Source organism: Salminus brasiliensis, chromosome 17, assembly GCF_030463535.1.
Source record: "Salminus brasiliensis chromosome 17, fSalBra1.hap2, whole genome shotgun sequence".
Taxonomy (NCBI): Eukaryota; Metazoa; Chordata; class Actinopteri; order Characiformes; family Bryconidae; genus Salminus; species Salminus brasiliensis.
The window spans coordinates 20,093,838-20,110,433 of NC_132894.1; positions in this window are offsets into that span (position 1 = coordinate 20,093,838).

Below are 16,596 nucleotides of genomic sequence, written 5' to 3' on the forward strand. Positions count from 1 at the left end.
TCCCTCTCTGAAGGTGTATTAACAAGGTTCTGTACATCTGCATCTCAGTTGACAACTATCGCTGGCTGACAGACTTTCTGTTGATCTTCAACTGTCTGAGGGTGACTGTTCGTATGCAGCTGTGTAACAGGTAAGTGATCATTCAGTTTCTATACATGTATTGACTCTCTTTCTTGTCATACAGGTTCACAGGACCTCATGACTGGCTCACTTTGAAGCTGGATGCACACAACAAGGGACTTGCCTCCTGCAAATGTATGTGGTTGTCTGCATCTCCATCTGGAACATTGGCTGGCTGATGTTCTAAAGATCTGCAACAGTAGGAGGCTGACTGATCGTATGCAGCTGTGTAACAGGTAAGTGATCATTCAGTTTCTATACATGTATTGACTCTCTTTCTTGTCATACAGGTTCGCAGGACCCAAAGATCGACTCCCTCTCTGAAGGTGGATTAACAAGGTTCTGTACATCTGCATCTTCCTTTGCAACTATGGATGGTTGATTGACTTTCTGTCGATCTGCAACTGTACAAGGGTGACTGTTCGCACACAGTTGTGTAACAGGTAAGTGATCTTTCAGTTTCTATACATGTATTGACTCTCTTTCTTGTCATACAGGTTCACAGGACCTCACGACTGGCTCACTTTGAAGCTGGATGCACACAACAAGGGATTTGCCTTCTGCAAATGTATGTGATTGTCTGCATCTCCATCTGGAACATTGGCTGGCTGATGTTCTGATGATCTGCAACAGTAGGAGGCTGACTTTTCGTATGCATCTGTGTAACAGGTAAGTGATCTTTCAGATTCTATACATGAATTCACTCTCTTTCCTGTCATACAGGTTTGCCGGACCCAAATATCGACTCCCTCTCTGAAGGTGGATTAACAAGTTTCGTTACATCTGCATCTCAGTTGACAACTATGGCTGGCTGGCTGACTTTCTGTCGATCTGCAACTGTATGAGGGTGACTGTTCGTATGCAGCTGTGTAACAGGTAAGTGATCATTCTGTTTTTATACATGTATTGACTCTCTTTCTTGTCATACAGGTTCGCAGGACCCCAAGATCGACTCCTTCTCTGAAAGAGTGTACAGAACCTGTGTAACAGGTAAGTGATCATTCTGTTTTTATACATGTATTGACTCTCTTTCTTGTCATACACGTTTGCAGGACCCCAAGATCGACTCCCTCTCTGAAGGTGGACTAATAAGGTTCTGTATATCTGCATCTTCGTTTACAACTATGGATGGCTGATTGACTTTCTGTCGATCTGCAACTGTACGAGGGTGACTGTTAGTATACAGCTGTGTAACAGGTAAGTGATCATTCAGTTTCTATACATGTATTGACTCTTTCTTGTCATACAGGTTCACAGGACCCCAAGATCGACTCCCTTTCTGAAGGTGGATTAACAAGGTTCTGTACATCTGCATCTCAGTTGACAACTATGGCTGGCTGTCTGGCTTTCCGTCCATCTGCAACTGTATTAGGCTGACTTTTCATATGCAGCTGTGTAAGAGGTAAGTGATCATTCAGTTTCTATACATGTATTGATTCTCTTTCTTGTCATACAGGTTCACAGGACGCCAAGATCGACTCCCTCTCTGAAGGTGTATTAACAAGGTTCTGTACATCTGCATCTCAGTTGACAACTGTGGCTGGTTGGCTGACTTTCTGTCAATCTGCAACTGTATGAGGGTGACTGTTCGTATGCAGCTGTGTTACAGGTAAGTGATCATTCAGTTTCTATACATGTATTGACTCTCTTTCTTGTCATACAGGTTCACAGGACGCCAAGATCGACTCCCTCTCTGAAGGTGTATTAACAAGGTTCTGTACATCTGCATCTCAGTTGACAACTATCGCTGGCTGGCAGACTTTCTGTTGATCTTCAACTGTATGAGGGTGACTGTTTGTATGCAGCTGTGTAACAGGTAAGTCATCATTCTGTTTTTATATATGTACTGACTCTCTTTCTTGTTATACAGGTTCGCAGGACCCCAAGATCGACTCCCTCTCTGAAGGTGGATTAAGAAGGTTCTGTACATCTGCATCTTTGTTTACAACTATGGATGGCTGATTGACTTTCTGTCGATCTGCAACTGTACGAGGGTGACTGTTCGCACACAGTTGTGTAACAGGTAAGTGATCTTTCAGTTTCTATAAATGTATTGACTCTCTTTCTTGTCATACAGGTTCACAGGACCTCACGACTGGCTCACTTTGAAGCTGGATGCACACAACAAGGGACTTGCCTTCTGCAAATGTATGTGGTTGTCTGCATCTCCATCTGGAACATTGGCTGGCTGATGTTCTGATGATCTGCAACAGTAGGAGGCTGACTGTTCGTATGCAGCTGTGTAACAGGTAAGTGATCATTCAGTTTCTATACATGTATTGACTCTCTTTCTTGTCATACAGGTTTGCAGGACCCCAAGATCGACTCCCTCTCTGAAGGTGGATTAACAAGGTTCTGTATATCTGCAACTTCGTTTACAACTATGGATAGCTGATTGACTTTCTGTCGATCTGCAACTGTACGAGGGTGACTGTTAGTATACAGCTGTGTAACAGGTAAGTGATCATTCAGTTTCTATACATGTATTGACTCTTTCTTGTCATACAGTTTCGCAGGACCTCACGACTGGCTCACTTTGAAGCTGGATGCACACATCCAGGGACTTGCCTTCTGCAGATGTATGTGGTTTTCTGCATCTCCATCTGGAACATTGGCTGGCTGATGTTCTGATGATCTGCAACAGTAGGAGGGTATCTGTTCGTATGCAGCTTTTTAACAGGTAAGTAATCATCCAGTTTCTATACATGTATTGACTCTCTCTCTTGTCATACAGTTTCACAGGACCCCAAGATCGACTCCATCTCTGAAGGTGGATTTTCAAGGTTCTGTACATCTGCATCTCAGTTTACAAATATGGCTGGCTGGCTGACTTTCTGTCGATCTGCAACTGTATGAGGGTGACTGTTCGTATGCAGCTGTGTAACAGGTAAGTGATCATTCAGTTTCTGTACATGTATTGACACTCTTTCTTGTCATACAGGTTCACAGGACCCCAAGATCGACTCCCTTTCTGAAGGTGGATTAACAAGGTTCTATACATCTGCATCTCAGTTGACAACTATGGCTGGTTGGCTGACTTTCTGTCGATCTGCAACTGTATGAGGGTGACTGTTCGAATGCAGCTGTGTAACAAGTAAGTGATCATTCAGTTTCTATAAATGTATGGACTCTCTTTCTTGTCATAAAGGTTCGCAGGACCCCAAGATCGACTCCTTCTCTGAAGGAGTGTACAGAACCTTTGTAACAGCTAAGTGGTCATTCAGTTTCTATACATGTATTGACTCTCTTTCTTGTCATACAGGTTCGCAGGACCCCAAGATCGACTCCCTCTCTGAAGGTGGATTAACAAGATTCTGTACATCTGCATCTTATTTTACAACTATGGCTGACTGGCTGGCTTTCCGGCCATCTGCAACTGTATTAGGCTGACTGATTGCATACAGCTGTGTAACAGGTAAGTAATCTTTCAGATTCTATACATGAATTCACTCTCTTTCCTGTCATACAGGTTTGCCGGACCCCAATATCGACTACCTCTCTGAAGGTGGATTAACAAGTTTCGTTACATCTGCATCTCAGTTGACAACTATGGCTGGCTGGCTGACTTTCTGTCGATCTGCAACTGTATGAGGGTGACTGTTCGTATGCAGCTGTGTAACAGGTAAGTTATCATTCTGTTTTTATACATGTATTGACTCTCTTTCTTGTCATACAGGTTCACAGGACCTCATGACTGGCTCAATTTGAAGCTGGATGCACACAACAAGGGACTTGCCTTCTGCAAATGTACATGGTTGTCTGGATCTCCATCTGGAACATTGGCTGGCTGATGTTCTGATGATCTGCAACAGTAGGAGGCTGACTGTTCGTATGCAGCTGTGTAACAGGTAAGTGATCATTCAGTTTCAATACATGTTTTGACTCTCTTTCTTGTCATGAGGGTTCGCAGGACCCCAAGATTAACTCCCTCTCTGAAGGTGGATTTACAAGGTTCTGTACATCTGCATCTCAGTTTACAACTATGGCTGGCTGGCTGACTTTCTGTCGATCTGCAACTGTATGAGGGTGACTGTTCGTATGCAGCTGTGTAACAGGTAAGTGATCATTCAGTTTCTGTACATGTATTGACACTCTTTCTTGTCATACACGTTCACAGGACCCCAAGATCGACTCCCTTTCTGAAGGTGGATTAACAAGGTTCTATACATCTGCATCTCAGTTGACAACTATGGCTGGTTGGCTGACTTTCTGTCGATCTGCAACTGTATGAGGGTGACTGTTCGAATGCAGCTGTGTAACAAGTAAGTGATCATTCAGTTTCTATAAATGTATGGACTCTCTTTCTTGTCATAAAGGTTCGCAGGACCCCAAGATCGACTCCTTCTCTGAAGGAGTGTACAGAACCTTTGTAACAGCTAAGTGGTCATTCAGTTTCTATACATGTATTGACTCTCTTTCTTGTCATACAGGTTCGCAGGACCCCAAGATCGACTCCCTCTCTGAAGGTGGATTAACAAGATTCTGTACATCTGCATCTTATTTTACAACTATGGCTGACTGGCTGGCTTTCCGGCCATCTGCAACTGTATTAGGCTGACTGATTGCATACAGCTGTGTAACAGGTAAGTAATCTTTCAGATTCTATACATGAATTCACTCTCTTTCCAGTCATACAGGTTTGCCGGACCCCAATATCGACTACCTCTCTGAAGGTGGATTAACAAGTTTCGTTACATCTGCATCTCAGTTGACAACTATGGCTGGCTGGCTGACTTTCTGTCGATCTGCAACTGTATGAGGGTGACTGTTCGTATGCAGCTGTGTAACAGGTAAGTTATCATTCTGTTTTTATACATGTATTGACTCTCTTTCTTGTCATACAGGTTCACAGGACCTCATGACTGGCTCAATTTGAAGCTGGATGCACACAACAAGGGACTTGCCTTCTGCAAATGTACATGGTTGTCTGGATCTCCATCTGGAACATTGGCTGGCTGATGTTCTGATGATCTGCAACAGTAGGAGGCTGACTGTTCGTATGCAGCTGTGTAACAGGTAAGTGATCATTCAGTTTCAATACATGTTTTGACTCTCTTTCTTGTCATGAGGGTTCGCAGGACCCCAAGATTAACTCCCTCTCTGAAGGTGGATTTACAAGGTTCTTTACATCTTCATCTTCATTTACAACTATGGCTGGTTGTCTGACTTTCTGTCGATCTATAACTGTATGAGGGTGACTGTTCGTATGCAGCTGTGTAATAGGTAAGTGATCTTTCAGATTCTATACATGAATTCACTATCTTTCCTGTCATACAGGTTTGCCGGACCCCAATATCGACTACCTCTCTGAAGGTGGATTAACAAGTTTCGTTACACCTGCATCTCAGTTGACAACTATGGCTGGCTGGCTGACTTTCTGTCGATCTGCAAATGTATGAGGGTGACTGTTCGTATGCAGCTGTGTAACAGGTAAGTTATCATTCTGTTTTTATACATGTATTGATTCTCTTTCTTGTCATCCAGGTTCACAGGACCTCACGACTGGCTCAATTTGAAGCTGGATGCACACAACAAGGGACTTGCCTTCTGCAAATGTACGTGGTTGTCTGCATCTCCATCTGGAACATTGGCTGGCTGATGTTCTGATGATCTGCAACAGTAGGAGCCTGACTGTTCGTATGCAGCTGTGTAACAGGTAAGTGATCATTCAGTTTCTATACATGTATTGACTCTCTTTCTTGTCATACAGGTTCGCAGGACCCCAAGATCGACTCCTTCTCTGAAGGAGTGTACAGAACCTGTGTAACAGGTAAGTGATTATTCAGTTTCTATACATGTATTGACTCTCTTTCTTGTCATACAGTTTCGCAGGACCCCAAGATCGACTCCCTCTCTGAAGGTGGATTAACAAGGTTCTGTATATCTGCAACTTCGTTTACAACTATGGATAGCTGATTGACTTTCTGTCGATCTGCAACTGTACGAGGGTGACTGTTAGTATACAGCTGTGTAACAGGTAAGTGATCATTCAGTTTCTATACATGTATTGACTCTTTCTTGTCATACAGGTTCACAGGACCCCAAGATCGACTCCCTTTCTGAAGGTGGATTAACAAGGTTCTGTACATCTGCATCTCTGTTGACAACTATGGCTGGCTGTCTGGCTTTCCGTCCATCTGCAACTGTATTAGGCTGACTTTTCGTATGCAGCTGTGTAACAGGTAAGTGATCATTCAGTTTCTATACATGTATTGACTCTCTTTCTTGTCATACAGGTTCACAGGACGCCAAGATCGACTCCCTCTCTGAAGGTGTATTAACAAGGTTCTGTACATCTGCATCTCAGTTGACAACTGTGGCTGGTTGGCTGACTTTCTGTCAATCTGCAACTGTATGAGGGTGACTGTTCGTATGCAGCTGTGTAACAGGTAAGTGATCATTCAATTTCTATAGATGTATTGACTCTCTTTCTTGTCATACAGCTTCGCAGGACCCCAAGATCGAATCCTTCTCTGAAGGAGTGTACAGAACCTGTGTAACAGGTAAGTGATCATTCAGTTTCTATACATGTATTGACTCTCTTTCTTTTCATACAGGTTCACAGGACGCCGAGATCGACTCCCTCTCTGAAGGTGTATTAACAAGGTTCTGTACATCTGCATCTCAGTTGACAACTATCGCTGGCTGGCAGACTTTCTGTTGATCTTCAACTGTATGACGGTGACTGTTCGTATGCAGCTGTGTAACAGGTAAGTGATCATTCTGTTTTTATACATGTATTGACTCTCTTTCTTGTCATACAGGTTCACAGGACCTCACGACTGGCTCACTTTGAAGCTGGATGCACACAACAAGGGACTTGCCTTCTGCAAATGTATGTGGTTGTCTGCATCTCCATCTGGAACATTGGCTGGCTGATGTTCTGATGATGTGCAACAGTAGGAGGCTGACTGTTCGTATGCAGCTGTGTAACAGGTAAGTGATCATTCAGTTTCTATACATGTTTTGACTCTCTTTCTTGTCATACAGGTTCGCAGGACCCCAAGATCGACTCCTTCTCTGAAGGAGTGTACAGAACCTGTGTAACAGGTAAGTGATCATTCAGTTTCTATACATGTATTGACTCTCTTTCTTGTCATACAGGTTCACAGGACGCCGAGATCGACTCCTTCTCTGAAGGAGTGTACAGAACCTGTGTAACAGGTAAGTGATCATTCAGTTTCTATACATGTTTTGACTCTCTTTCTTGTCATACAGGTTCGCAGGACCCCAAGATCGACTCCTTCTCTGAAGGAGTGTACAGAACCTGTGTAACAGGTAAGTGATCATTCAGTTTCTATACATGTTTTGACTCTCTTTCTTGTCATACAGGTTCGCAGGACCCCAAGATCGACTCCTTCTCTGAAGGAGTGTACAGAACCTGTGTAACAGGTAAGTGATCATTCAGTTTCTATACATGTATTGACTCTCTTTCTTGTCATACAGTGTCGCAGGACCCCAAGATAAACTCCCTCTCTGAAGGTGGATTAACTAGGTTCTTTACATCTTCATCTTCATTTACATCTATGGCTGGTTGGCTGACTTTCTGTCGATCTGCAACTGTATGAGGGTGACTGTTCGTATGCAGCTGTGTAACAGGTAAGTGATCATTCAGTTTCTATACATGTATTGACTCTCTTTCTTGTCATACAGGTTCACAGGACCCCAAGATCAACTCCCTCTCTGAAGGTGGATTGAGAAGGTTCTGTACATCTGCATCTTCTTTTACAACTATGGATGGCTGATTGACTTTCTGTCGATCTGCAACTGTATGAGGGTGACTGTTCTTATGCATCTGTGTAACAAGTAAGTGATCTTTCAGTTTCTATACATGAATTGACTCTCTTTCCTGTCATACAGGTTTGCCGGACCCCAATATCGACTCCCTCTCTGAAGGTGGATTAACAAGTTTCGTTACATCTGCATCTCAGTTGACAACTATGGCTGACTGGCTGACTTTCTGTCAATCTGCAACTGTATGAGGGTGACTGTTCGTATGCAGCTGTGTAACAGGTAAGTGATCATTCAGTTTTTATACATGTATTGACTCTCTCTCTTGTCATCCAGGTTCACAGGACCTCACGACTGGCTCACTTTAAAGCTGGATGCACACAACAAGAGACTTGCCTTCTGCAAATGTATGTGGTTGTCTGCATCTCCATCTGGAACATTGGCTGGCTGATGTTCTGATGATGTGCAACAGTAGGAGGCTGACTGTTCGTATGCAGCTGTGTAACAGGTAAGTGATCATTCCGTTTCTATACATGTATTGACTCTCTTTCTTGTCATACAGGTTCGCAGGACCCCAAGATCGACTACCTCTCTGAAGGTGGATTTACAAGGTTCTGTACATCTGCATCTCAGTTGACAACTATCGCTGGCTGGCTGGCTTTCCGTCCATCTGCAACTGTATTAGGCTGACAGTTCGTATGCAGCTGTGTAACAGGTAAGTGATCATTCAGTTTCTATACATGTATTGACTCTCTTTCTTGTCATACAGGTTCACAGGACCTCACGACTGGCTCACTTTAAAGCTGGATGCACACAACAAGAGACTTGCCTTCTGCAAATGTATGTGGTTGTCTGCATCTCCATCTGGAACATTGGCTGGCTAATGTTCTAAAGATCTGCAACAGTAGGAGGCTGACTGTTCGTATGCATCTGTGTAACAGGTAAGTGATCATTCAGTTTCTATACATGTATTGACTCTCTTTCTTGTCATACATGTTCGCAGGACCCCAAGATCGACTCCTTCTCTGAAGGAGTGTACAGGACCTGTGTAACAGGTAAGTGATCATTCGGTTTCTATACATGTATTGACTCTCTTTCTTGTCATACAGGTTCGCAGGACCCCAAGATCAACTCCCTCTCTGAAGGTGGATTAACAAGGTTCTTTACATCTTCATCTTCATTTACAACTATGGCTGGTTGGCTGACTTTCTGTCAATCTACAACTGTATGAGGGTGATTGTTCGTATGCAGCTGTGTAACAGGTAAGTGATCATTCAGTTTCTATACATGTATTGACACTCTTTCTTGTCATACAGGTTCGCAGGACCCCAAGATCGACTTCCTCTCTGAAGGTGGATTAACAAGTTTCTGTACATCTGCATCTCAGTTCACGACTATGGGTGGTTGGCTGACTTTCTGTCGATCTGCAACTGCATGAGGGCGACTTTTCGTATGCAGCTGTGTATCAGGTAATTGATCATTCAGTTTCTATACATGTATTCACTCTCTTTCTTGTCATACAAGTTCGCAGGACCCAAAGATCGACTCCTTCTCTGAAGGAGTGTACAGAACCTGTGTAACAGGTAAGTGATCATTCAGTTTCTATACATGTATTGACTCTCTTTCTTGTCATACAGGTTCGCAGGACCCCAAGATCAACTCCTTCTATGAAGGTGGATTAACAAGGTTCTTTACATTCTCATTTACAACTATGGCTGGTTGGCTGACTTTCTGTCAATCTGCAACTGTATGAGGGTGATTGTTCGTATGCAGCTGTGTAACAGGTAAGTGATCATTCTGTTTTTATACATGTATTGACTCTCTTTCTTGTCATACAGGTTCACAGGACCTCACGACTGGCTCACTTTGAAGCTGGATGCACACAACAAGGGACTTGCCTTCTGCAAATGTATGTGGTTGTCTCTATCTCCATCTGGAACATTGGCTGGCTGATGTTCTAATGATCTGCAACAGTAGGAGGCTGACTGTTCGTATGCAGCTGTGTAACAGGTAAGTGATCATTCAGTTTCTATACATGTATTGACACTCTTTCTTGTCATACAGGTTCGCAGGACCCCAAGATCGACTCCCTCTCTGAAGGTGGATTAAGGAGGTTCTGTACATCTGCATCTTCGTTTACAACTATGGATGGCTGATTGACTTTCTGTCGATCTGCAACTTTATGAGGGTGACTGTTCGTATGCAGCTGTGTAACAGGTAAGTGATCATTCAGTTTCTATACATGTTTTGACTCTCTTTCTTGTAATACAGGTTCACAGAACCCCAAGATCGACTCCCTCTCTGAAGGTGGATTATCAAGGTTCCTGTACATCTGCATCTCAGTTTACAACTATGGCTGGCTGGCTGACTTTCTGTCGATCTGCAACTGTATGAGGGTGACTGTTCTTATGCATCTATGTAACAGGTAAGTGATCATTCTGTTTCTATACATGTATTGACTCTCTTTCTTGTCATACAGGTTCACAGGACCTCACGACTGGCTCACTTTAAAGCTGGATGCACACAACAAGAGACTTGCCTTCTGCAAATGTATGTGGTTGTCTGCATCTCCATCTGGAACATTGGCTGGCTAATGTTCTAAAGATCTGCAACAGTAGGAGGCTGACTGTTCGTATGCATCTGTGTAACAGGTAAGTGATCATTCAGTTTCTATACATGTATTGACTCTCTTTCTTGTCATACATGTTCGCAGGACCCCAAGATCGACTCCTTCTCTGAAGGAGTGTACAGAACCTGTGTAACAGGTAAGTGATCATTCGGTTTCTATACATGTATTGACTCTCTTTCTTGTCATACAGGTTCGCAGGACCCCAAGATCAACTCCCTCTCTGAAGGTGGATTAACAAGGTTCTTTACATCTTCATCTTCATTTACAACTATGGCTGGTTGGCTGACTTTCTGTCAATCTGCAACTGTATGAGGGTGATTGTTCGTTTGCAGCTGTGTAACAGGTAAGTGATCATTCAGTTTCTATACATGTATTGACACTCTTTCTTGTCATACAGGTTCGCAGGACCCCAAGATCGACTTCCTCTCTGAAGGTGGATTAACAAGTTTCTGTACATCTACATCTCAGTTCACAACTATGGGTGGTTGGCTGACTTTCTGTCGATCTGCAACTGCATGAGGGTGACTTTTCGTATGCAGCTGTGTAACAGGTAAGTGATCATTCAGTTTCTATACATGTATTGACTCTCTTTCTTGTCATACAGGTTCGCAGGACCTCACGACTGGCTCACTTTGAAGCTGGATGCACACAACCAGGTCCTTGCCTTCTGCAGATGTATGTGGTTGTCTACATCTCCATCTGGAACATTGGATGGCTGATTGACTTTCTGTCGATCTGCAACTGTATTAGGGTGACTGTTCTTATGCATCTGTGTAACAGGTAAGTGATCATTCAGTTTCTGTACATGTATTGACACTCTTTCTTGTTATACAGGTTCGCAGGACCCCAAGATCGACTCCCTCTCTGAAGGTGGATTAACAAGTTTCGTTACATCTGCGTCTCAGTTGACAACTATGGCTGGCTGGCTGACTTTCTGTCGATCTGCAACTGTATGAGGGTGACTGTTCGTATGCAGCTGTGTAATAGGTAAGTGATCATTCAGTTTTTATACATGTATTGACTCTTTCTTGTCATACAGTTTCGCAGGACCTCACGACTGGCTCACTTTGAAGCTGGATGCACACATCCAGGGACTTGCCTTCTGCAGATGTATGTGGTTGTCTGCATCTCCATCTGGAACATTGGCTGGCTGATGTTCTGATGATCTGCAACAGTAGGAGGGTATCTGTTCGTATGCAGCTTTTTAACAGGTAAGTAATCATCCAGTTTCTATACATGTATTGACTCTCTCTCTTGTCATACAGTTTCACAGGACCCCAAGATCGACTCCATCTCTGAAGGTGGATTTTCAAGGTTCTGTACATCTGCATCTCAGTTTACAACTATGGCTGGCTGGCTGACTTTCTGTCGATCTGCAACTGTATGAAGGTGACTGTTCGTATGCAGCTGTGTAACAGGTAAGTGATCATTCAGTTTCTGTACATGTATTGACACTCTTTCTTGTCATACAGGTTCACAGGACCCCAAGATCGACTACCTCTCTGAAGGTGGATTAACAAGGTTCTGTAGATCTGCATCTCATTTTACAACTATGGCTGACTGGCTGGCTTTCCGTCCATCTGCAACTGTATTAGGCTGACTGATCGCATACAGCTGTGTAACAGGTAAGTGATCATTCAGTTTCTATACATGTATTGACTCTCTTTCTTGTCATACAGGTTCACAGGACGCCAAGATCGACTCCCTCTCTGAAGGTGGATTAACAAGGTTCTGTACATCTGCATCTCAGTTGACAACTATCGCTGGCTGAAAGACTTTCTGTCGATCTGCAACTGTATGAGGGTGACTGTTCTTATGCATCTGTGTAACAGGTAAGTGATCATTCAGTTTCTGTACATGTATTGATACTCTTTCTTGTTATACAGGTTCGCAGGACCCCAAGATCGACTCCCTCTCTGAAGGTGGATTAACAAGTTTCGTTACATCTGCGTCTCAGTTGACAACTATGGCTGGCTGGCTGACTTTCTGTTGATCTGCAACTGTATGAGAGTGACTGTTCGTATGCAGCTGTGTAATAGGTAAGTGATCATTCAGTTTTTATACATGTATTGACTCTCTTTCTTGTCATACAGGTTCGCAGGACCCCAAGATCGACTACCTCTCTGAAGGTGGATTAACAAGGTTCTGTACATCTGCATCTAAGTTGACAACTATGGCTGGCTGGCATGCTTTCCATCCATCTGCAACTGTATTTGGCTGACTGTTCGCATACAGTTGTGTAACAGGTAAGTGATCATTCAGTTTCTATACATGTATTCACTCTCTTTCTTGTCATACAGGTTCGCAGGACCCAAAGATCGACTCCTTCTCTGAAGGAGTGTACAGAACCTGTGTAACAGGTAAGTGATCATTCAGTTTCTATACATGTATTGACTCTCTTTCTTGTCATACAGGTTCGCAGGACCCCAAGATCAACTCCCTCTATGAAGGTGGATTAACAAGGTTCTTTACATCTTCATGTTCATTTACAACTATGGCTGGTTGGCTGACTTTCTGTCAATCTGCAACTGTATGAGGGTGATTGTTCGTATGCAGCTGTGTAACAGGTAAGTGATCATTCTGTTTTTATACATGTATTGACTCTCTTTCTTGTCATACAGGTTCACAGGACCTCACGACTGGCTCACTTTGAAGGTGGATGCACACAACAAGGGACTTGCCTTCTGCAAATGTAAGTGGTTGTCTGTATCTCCATCTGGAACATTGGCTGGCTGATGTTCTGATGATCTGCAACAGTAGGAGGCTGACTGTTCGTATCCAGCTGTGTAACAGGTAAGTGATCATTCAGTTTCTATACATGTATTGACTCTCTTTCTTGTCATACAGGTTCACAGGACGCCAAGATCGACTCCCTCTCTGAAGGTGGATTAACAAGGTTCTGTACATCTGCATCTTCGTTTACAACTATGGATGGCTGATTGATTTTCTGTCGATCTGCAACTGTATGAGGGTGACTGTTCGTATGCAGCTGTGTAACAGGTAAGTGATCATTCAGTTTCTATACATGTATTGACTCTTTCTTGTCATACAGGTTCGCAGGACCCCAAGATCGACTCCCTTTCTGAAAGTGGATTAACAAGGTTTGTTACATCTGCATCTCAGCTGACAACTATGGCCGGTTGGCTGACTTTCTGTCGATCTGCAACTGTATGAGGGTGACTGTTCTTATGCATCTGTGTAACAGGTAAGTGATCATTCAGTTTCTATACATGTTTTGACTCTCTTTCTTGTCATACAGGTTCGCAGGACCTCACGACTGGCTCACTTTGAAGCTGGATGCACACAACCAGGGACTTGCCTTCTGCAGATGTATGTGGTTGTCTACATCTCCATCTGGAACATTGGCTGGCTGATGTTCTCATGATCTGCAACTGTAGGAGGCTAACTGTTCGTATGCAGCTTTTTAGAAGGTAAGTGATCATTCAGTTTCTATACATGTATTGACTCTCTTTCTTGTCATACAGGTTCACAGGACCCCAAGATCGACTCCCTCTCTGAAGGTGGATTAACAAGGTTCTGTAGATCTGCATCTCATTTTACAACTATGGCTGACTGGCTGGCTTTCCGTCCATCTGCAACTGTATTAGGCTGACTGATCGCATACAGCTGTGTAACAGGTAAGTGATCATTCAGTTTCTATACATGTATTGACTCTCTTTCTTGTCATACAGGTTCACCGGACCCCAAGATCGACTCCCTCTCTGAAGGTGGATTAACAAGGTTCTGTAGATCTGCATCTCATTTTACAACTATGGCTGACTGGCTGGCTTTCCGTCCATCTGCAACTGTATTAGGCTGACTGATCGCATACAGCTGTGTAACAGGTAAGTGATCATTCAGTTTCTATACATGTATTGACTCTCTTTCTTGTCATACAGGTTCACCGGACGCCAAGATCGACTCCCTCTCTGAAGGTGGATTAACAAGGTTCTGTACATCTGCATCTCAGTTGACAACTATCGCTGGCTGACAGACTTTCTGTTGATCTTCAACTGTATGAGGGTGACTGTTCGTATGCAGCTGTGTAACAGGTAAGTGATCATTCAGTTTCTATACATGTATTGACTTTCTTTCTTGTCATATAGGTTCGCAGGACCCCAAGATCTACTACCACTCTGAAGGTGGATTAACAAGGTTCTGTACATCTGCGTCTCAGTTGACAACTATGGCTGGCTGGCTGACTTTCTGTCGATCTGCAACTGTATGAGGGTGACTGTTCTTATGCATCTGTGTAACAGGTAAGTGATCATTCAGTTTCTATACATGTTTTGACTCTCTTTCTTGTCATACAGGTTCGCAGGACCTCACGACTGGCTCACTTTGAAGCTGGATGCACACAACCAGGGACTTGCCTTCTGCAGATGTATGTGGTTGTCTACATCTCCATCTGGAACATTGGCTGGCTGATGTTCTCATGATCTGCAACTGTAGGAGGCTAACTGTTCGTATGCAGCTTTTTAGAAGGTAAGTGATCATTCAGTTTCTATACATGTATTGACTCTCTTTCTTGTCATACAGGTTCACAGGACCCCAAGATCGACTCCCTCTCTGAAGGTGGATTAACAAGGTTCTGTAGATCTGCATCTCATTTTACAACTATGGCTGACTGGCTGGCTTTCCGTCCATCTGCAACTGTATTAGGCTGACTGATCGCATACAGCTGTGTAACAGGTAAGTGATCATTCAGTTTCTATACATGTATTGACTCTCTTTCTTGTCATACAGGTTCACCGGACCCCAAGATCGACTCCCTCTCTGAAGGTGGATTAACAAGGTTCTGTAGATCTGCATCTCATTTTACAACTATGGCTGACTGGCTGGCTTTCCGTCCATCTGCAACTGTATTAGGCTGACTGATCGCATACAGCTGTGTAACAGGTAAGTGATCATTCAGTTTCTATACATGTATTGACTCTCTTTCTTGTCATAGAGGTTCACCGGACGCCAAGATCGACTCCCTCTCTGAAGGTGGATTAACAAGGTTCTGTACATCTGCATCTCAGTTGACAACTATCGCTGGCTGACAGACTTTCTGTTGATCTTCAACTGTATGAGGGTGACTGTTCGTATGCAGCTGTGTAACAGGTAAGTGATCATTCAGTTTCTATACATGTATTGACTTTCTTTCTTGTCATATAGGTTCGCAGGACCCCAAGATCTACTACCACTCTGAAGGTGGATTAACAAGGTTCTGTACATCTGCGTCTCAGTTGACAACTATGGCTGGCTGGCTGACTTTCTGTCGATCTGCAACTGTATGAGGGTGACTGTTCGTATGCAGCTGTGTAATAGGTAAGTGATCATTCAGTTTTTATACATGTATTGACTCTCTTTCTTGTCATCCAGGTTCAAAGGACCTCACGACTGGCTCACTTTGAAGCTGGATGCACACAACAAGGGACTTGCCTTCTGCAAATCTATGTGGTTGCCTGCATCTCCATCTGGAACATTGGCTGGCTGATGTTCTGATGATCTGCAACAGTAGGAGGCTGACTGTTCGTATGCAGCTGTGTAACAGGTAAGTGATCATTCAGTTTCTATACATTTATTGACTCTCTTTCTTGTCATACTGGTTCGCAGGACCCCAAGATCGACTACCTCTCTGAAGGTGGATTAACAAGGTTCTGTACATCTGCATCTCAGTTGACAACTATGGCTGGCTGGCATGCTTTCCATCCATCTGCAACTGTATTTGGCTGACTGTTCGCATACAGTTGTGTAACAGGTAAGTGTTCATTCAGTTTCTATACATGTATTGACTCTCTTTCTTGTCATATAGGTTCGCAGGACCCCAAGATCAACTCCCTCTATGAAGGTGGATTAACAAGGTTCTTTACATCTTCATCTTCATTTACAACTATGGCTGGTTGGCTGACTTTCTGTCAATCTGCAACTGTATGAGGGTGATTGTTCGTATGCAGCTGTGTAACAGGTAAGTGATCATTCTGTTTTTATACATGTATTGACTCTCTTTCTTGTCATACAGGTTCACAGGACCCCAAGATCAACTCCCTCTATGAAGGTGGATTAACAAGGTTCTTTACATCTTCATCTTCATTTACAACTATGGCTGGTTGGCTGACTTTCTGTCAATC